Here is a 6361-nt window from a genome sequence, read left to right as displayed (position 1 = left end):
CGTCCCGCTTGGCTGGCTTGGATCTCTAGGAAAGCTCCAAAATCCAGGCTGGAAGGATCAGCAGGCTTTAAAGAAACGCCTCCAAGTTTACAAAGATGTTATCGGTTAGTTTTTAAACCTACTAATCTTGGCACCGAGCACAGGAGCTAAGCTGCGATTTTCCATGAGCTCAGCCACAGCAGAGGCAAACGTAACCTAGAGACCAAGGGCCAGATTATTATTACTTTTTTTTTTTTTTTTTTTTTTAACAAGCTGAGAATTTTGAAAAAAAACTCGGTTTCATAAGCCCAACCTAGAAATTCCTCCCCCTTCCTCCGCTCTGCCCCTGCCCCGATAAATGTGACCGGCGTCCCCAGGAGCCTCAGCCAAAAGGCCAGACACCGAAAACAAAGCACGAGGGAGCGAGCTCCAGCTTAGCGAAAATGCATCCCGGAGAACGGTGTGTAAAGAACATTATTAAAGCAGGCTACAAACTGTCGAGGGCGGAAGAAAAAGGCACGGTGGTGTTACTCGAAACCCCCGGCTGGCAGGGATGAGGCGGGGAGTTAAGCCCTTAATGTCGGACGCTAATCCCGCCGCGGCCACCGCAAGTCACAGCTTTCTTTCCGAGCTGCATCGAGGGGAGAGGTTTCTTGGCAGGCCCCGTCGGTAGGAAGGGAAGAGAGCGACAAGCTGGGAGCGCAAGGCGAACGTATTGCTCAGCCCAACCGCTCTTCAGAGTGGCGGGAACTGGCCGGCACCACTGTCGCAGCCATCCCTTTAGCGGGACACGCAGATGCTTTCGGGAGCGGATTCAACAGCAAACATCCTCCAGCTAAGAAAGCAATGAAACACGCACGCATCCTCCTGGACTTTGCCTGGGCACAGCATCTGCTCCGAGGTCCGCCCTGCGAAAGGAAAGCGGGGCCCTGCTGAAAATATTTAGCCTCTCGAGCCATTTCTTTTTTTAAAAATAAATAAATAAAAAAAAAAAAAAAAAATTCCCCTGTAAATCAAAACATTTTCGGGTCCGTGCTGATCGCCATTGCCCTCATCGGCGAGGGGTGGGAGCGGCAAGCTGCTTGCCCGGCCCCAGCTTCCCCTTTGCCCATGGTGACCTTTCCCCATGCGGCCGGGGGAACATTCCTTCCCCGTGACCGTCGGGGCACTTACAGGAAGGCCTGAGCTGCTGGCTGACACCAGGAGATTGCAAAACGGGGACCAGGGACTCCCGGGCCAGTGCTGGCATCCGATACCAGGGCTAAGTCCCCGGGGGAAAACGAACAGGCAGAGCTGGAAAAACCAAAATGAGAAAATTTCGCACTCTCATTGTTTCCACTTTCCCAAGTCTTTCTCTCCCCATCCCCCTAACGCCAAGGCTAAGCTCGGGGAGCTGGGGGGGGATGCAAGCAGCTCCTTCCTACGCATCCCTGCATCTCTGCGTGGAGGTTTGCTGCCCTGAGGCTTCCCGCTGATGGGCAGCAAGCTGGAAGCGATGATGGCAAAGGCAGGGAAAGGGCTGGCAGGAGAAAAACACAGCGCTAACTCCCCACATCGGACGGATGCAAGCAAGCGGCGGAGCAACGGGAACAAAACGCGAGAGAAGGAGAGCTGTATCTCCCAGAGGATTGTATGCGGGGGCAGGCAGCCTGTGCAGGCAGCAGTGAAGGCAGGGAGTCGGGAATGGTGCTGGGGGAATGGAGAGGGGCCAGCCGGGGCAGGGAAAGCAAAGGGCAGACAGAGCCGGCGCCGAGGCCGGCAGCCCGCTGCCCAGACGGGGCAGGGAGGAGGAGCAAGCCCAGCACCCGCTCCTGCAGGCCTCCTCGGGAAAGGAGGGGAAGGAATAACAAGGCTGGGAGAGGAAAGACGAGATAGCCCTGGGGTTTGGCCAGGCAGCTTTAGAGGCTGAGACGCAGGCTGGGAGGGAAGCCGGTGGCTAAGCGTAAAAAGGTGGCCTTGCGGGGACAGCTGAGGCCAGGGCGAGGGCGCAGTGCTCGCCGTGGCTGTGTAACACCGTTATCCGCCTCGCTGCCACGCTCAGGCTAGGAAGCAAGATGATGGTGGAGCTTAAAAAGCAAAGCTAAGAAATACCATTAGCGGATCCCTGAAATGCTGCTTCTAAAACACGGGGAAGTCAACCATTAGCAGAGTCTGGACTTCATCTCTGCAGTCTCCATAATTAATAACTAGCTCAGGAGGGAATAGAGAACACAACGTAACTGATGGAGGCAGGAGGAAATCGCACAAGTACTCCAGGCCTTGGACGTAAGCCCAGAAGTGCAGGTATAGTCAAAAAATTAACTTAATGGAAGGACAACCTCCTGCCTTAACCATCCTTTTCCACTCTGCACAACGTCCCACCCATGGGGCCGGTGGAGCCCAACACGTGGGTCCCAACCGCAGAAGCGCCGATGGGTTTTCAGAGTCACGGCTGTTTTTTTCTGGGCTGCTAGGAGCACGTGGGTAAAAGGGGCCTCAGGAGGTCTCTGATCCAACCTCCCTCTTGCAACAGGACCACTGCCAACAAGAGATCAGGGCAGCCTGGTCTTGTCCACGCGATGCTTGAAACCTCCTTGGATAGAGACACCTCCCCACCAGCTTTTTTCCCTAACATCCGCGCCAAACTTTTCACGTAGCCCTATTATGTCATCTGCTGTGTCTGCCAAAAAGAGTTGGACTGCATCATCTTCCTAATTGCCCTTCACATCGCTGTACCCCTGATTAGATATGCCCCCCAGCCACCTCTTCACCACAACGAGCTGTCCCAGCTCCCCACTCTCCTCCCAGGCCCTCTGCCCCAAACCCGATTAGCCCAGGAGACCCAACCAGAGCCCCCCAGCATCCCTCTTTAATGGAGGGAGGAGGCCCAAACTGGACACAGGTTCCAGGTATGACCTCCCCAGTGCTGAGCAGAGAGCCAAAAGCTTCCCTTACTCCACTGGCCCTTGCTGGAGGGGTGCAGGCTGTGTTCACCTCATTCGGGAAGAGCGCGGCTACAGCTACGCAACACCCAGCACGACAGAGAAGCTGCCCTCCTGCCGAGAGCCCTGCCGTGTCCAGACAAGCCCTCTCTTCTGGGGAACTGCTGCTCTTCCTTATCCGCTTTATGGGGACGTGTCCGGAGAGCCTGCGCAGGACTGACAAGACAGACACGTTTAGGAACGAACCTACGGAGCCAGAACAACAGACCCAAGAAGCGGCGCAGAAGCAGACCCTCTCTCCCCCGGGAGATCGAGCCCCAAACCACTTGGTCTTCTGCGTTACATCAAAATGCCGGCCCAGGCCTCCCGGATGGTGCAGCGCTGCCTTTTGGAAGCCCCCCGCCCAGAGCCAGGCCGGGCAGTGCCATAGCAATGCTAGCTACCTGAGGCGGCCAGGAATGCTGTTTTCAGGTGGATCCCTCTCTTGGTGACAACTCAGCGGTGGGCCTGGATGATCCAGCCATATCCCCAACTTTGCCAGCAGCAGAAAGCCAGTACGGGGCACATCGGGGACCGAGCTATCCTCTCCCCGATGGCTGTTAGCGGTTAGCCTTACCAGTCTTAACCAGTCAAGAGTAAGCACTCAACCTGACTGGACATCCTCCCCCAGATGCAGTAGCTGCCAGAGGCCCCCGAGGCAGTGACACACAAAGGAATTTAGGCCTGGTACATTAGCAGCGACCGGAAAGCAAGCAACAAAGCTGGAAATAATGAGATGTCAGTGCCATAGTTGCTTCTAGTCATCTGCAAATGCAGCCCCTCCTCATCAGCAGGTACCAGGAGCCCAGCTCTCCCTGGTGGCCCCGCACCGCCTGCCCGTGCTCATGTGAAGTGACAGCCCTCGCCCGCTACATCCACGTGCGGGGTCTTTAGACCGTTTGCCAGGGCTCCCTTGCCTCTCTCTCCTCTGCTCTCTAAAAGCCTTGAATGATCATGATGAATTATAGATTAGCTCTGGTACACACCGCCTTATGTCAGTTTTCTCACTCAAGCATACAAAATCCTGCTGTTTTCCATCCCTTTCCAGAATGATCATCGTAACGGAGGAGGAGGTGGAATAACTCTTCAGTTAGAGCAACTTTTAGAAGAGAAGCCAGTAGGGCTCCATGTTTAGAGGTGTGACACCCCGTGGCTATTCAACTTGTACCTTAAAAAAAAAACCAGCAGTGCTTTTACTTTGGCGGTGAGGAGGAGCAGAAGAAATAAAAGGTCTGTTTCATGTATAGAGACACAAAGAAGTCCTAATGAGCTCCTCCTGAAGGGTCAGTGCGGTCCCTGATCCCCACAGGAAGGTTATGCCGACATTGCTAAGGGATGCCCTGCGAGGACACCTCTGCAGAAGCAAATCCTAGACCGCAATGCCTGGCTAAAGAGGAAGAGCTATCAGCGATGCAACGCGGCTTACTCCACCAGCTCCCTCCTCCTCCACTTCCAGCACAGAGGAACTGGCACACCTCCCTCCCAACAAGATGGAACTAGTGTAGCATTGAGGGGGAAAGAGAGGACTGAGTGCACGTCTCTGGCTGCTTGCAGACCCCAAAAGAGCCGTGTTTCTCTTGGGAATAGCTCCAGCGACTGCTGCAGCTACTGTCCTTGCAGCCACAGGCTCAAAGATGCGATTGTGCAAGCGAAAGGATGATATGGACAGCCAAGATATATTGAGAAAGGGTGTCCTTTTCCCCAGGGCCCTGTCCTTATGTCCATCAGCATCACAGGGGGTGGGAGCTGAATCCCTCTCTGCTCCCGGCCGATATGGCAGGGGAAGAAGAGAAGGATGCTGCATCAGAAGAGCTGCTCATCAGTGCCTGCATTCCTCCGTTGCCCCAGGGGGTAAGAAAGGGCAATCGACATACTGGAGCTGAGGGAACCATGTCCTTGCTGGACAGGACACGCATGACCCGAGGAGCTTCAGGAGAGCGGAAGAGGCAAGAACTCACCTGGCAAGGACAGGCAAAGACCGCACTTAGGTGGGTTTGCCAAAGCGCACTCCTGAAATGAGGAAGGTGCATGCCATGGACCAGATCATCATTGTAGGTCCCTTCCAATTGAAATATTCTATTCTATGTTCTGTCTTTGTCAAGGGCAGCCCGAGTCCCGTTATCTTCCTGGTTAGCAGCAGACGCTTCCAGGGAAGGAAGAGAAAAATGGAGTAACGGGCCCACAGCCCCCAGGAGAGAGGATGATGCTTCTCGGCAGCCCTTTGTACCGCCAGACTGAGGGAAGAAGGGTTTTGCCAAAGAAAGCGAGCTGAGAGCATGATGGTTTTGGACGCTGGGAGAACCATCTTGCCAGACACAGAATACATGCGAACACCCTGGAGGAAGATGAAGTAGGTTTAAGTTTTTAACAGCTGTGAACTCTTATGCTGAACTTCAGTGAAAAGCCCGATTTGGACATTACGCTGTGAAGAGACTGAAGTGGACTGGAGCGGTACTACAACGCTTTCAGCAAGCAGACTCCCGTCCATATAGTCTGAGACGTTTTCAAGTTGCACCCTTTGATTTTTAAGAGGTCTTGGAAAAAACCCTTAAGGACCGCTGGGAGCATCTTCAATAAAGAAACAAAACCCAACTCCCGAAACCCACACAGAAGAGAGGAGCTCGTGCTTATTTTCTGAACTTGTTTTCTTCATCACTGCTTGTCTATATTCCGTGCCACCTCTGACGGGCCAATGTGGGCTTCTTTCAGCTGTTTTTGAGACAGTACCCTAACAAGTTGCAAAACCTATTATGCCCCCTCAGCTAGTACAGCAGAGACGACCTCCTCCGGCGAGAGAAGGCATCTAATCCTGTCTTTCCAACTGGACATCAACTGGACCCTTTTATTCCTTTGAGCACTGGAGCCTGACCATGCCAGCAGAGCACACAGAGCTGGGAGTGAATCTTCCTTTCCGGCTCTCCTATTTTTTTGACCTAACATATTTTTAATCTCTGAAAGTAGCTACAGGCGTTTTCTTTAGACTCCTCTATTATCTTAATCACTTGAGCAGAGAAACAAAACAGGTAGCCTACCTTACAGTCTGCTTTGCAAGCTTTGGTTGCAGAGGAAGAGTAATGCTATGTTAGATGACTGGGAAGTTACACCATAAAACTCCCCGAAGGTACGAAAGGCAACTCAGAGCTCACTAAGAGCTCTGCTTTTGGCTGAGTACCACCCACCACCACCAAAAAAAAAAAAATCACTGCTCAAAAATGCAGCAGATGGAAGGGAACCTTTTTTTTTTTGAGTGAAGATGACAGAAGAGAGGTGAACGGTTTTACAAGTGTGCTGCAGGTGCTTTAAGGCAGAGCTGTAACAGAAAACTAAAAAGCTCCTAGAGGAATTGCTTGTGCTGACCTGGAAGATATAGGAAAGAAAAAACTGTTTCAAAACCAGCTGGAGCAGCATGCTTTTATATATGT

Source organism: Larus michahellis, chromosome 5 (assembly GCF_964199755.1).
Source record: "Larus michahellis chromosome 5, bLarMic1.1, whole genome shotgun sequence".
Classification (NCBI taxonomy): domain Eukaryota; kingdom Metazoa; phylum Chordata; class Aves; order Charadriiformes; family Laridae; genus Larus; species Larus michahellis.
This window is presented reverse-complemented; position numbering follows the sequence as displayed.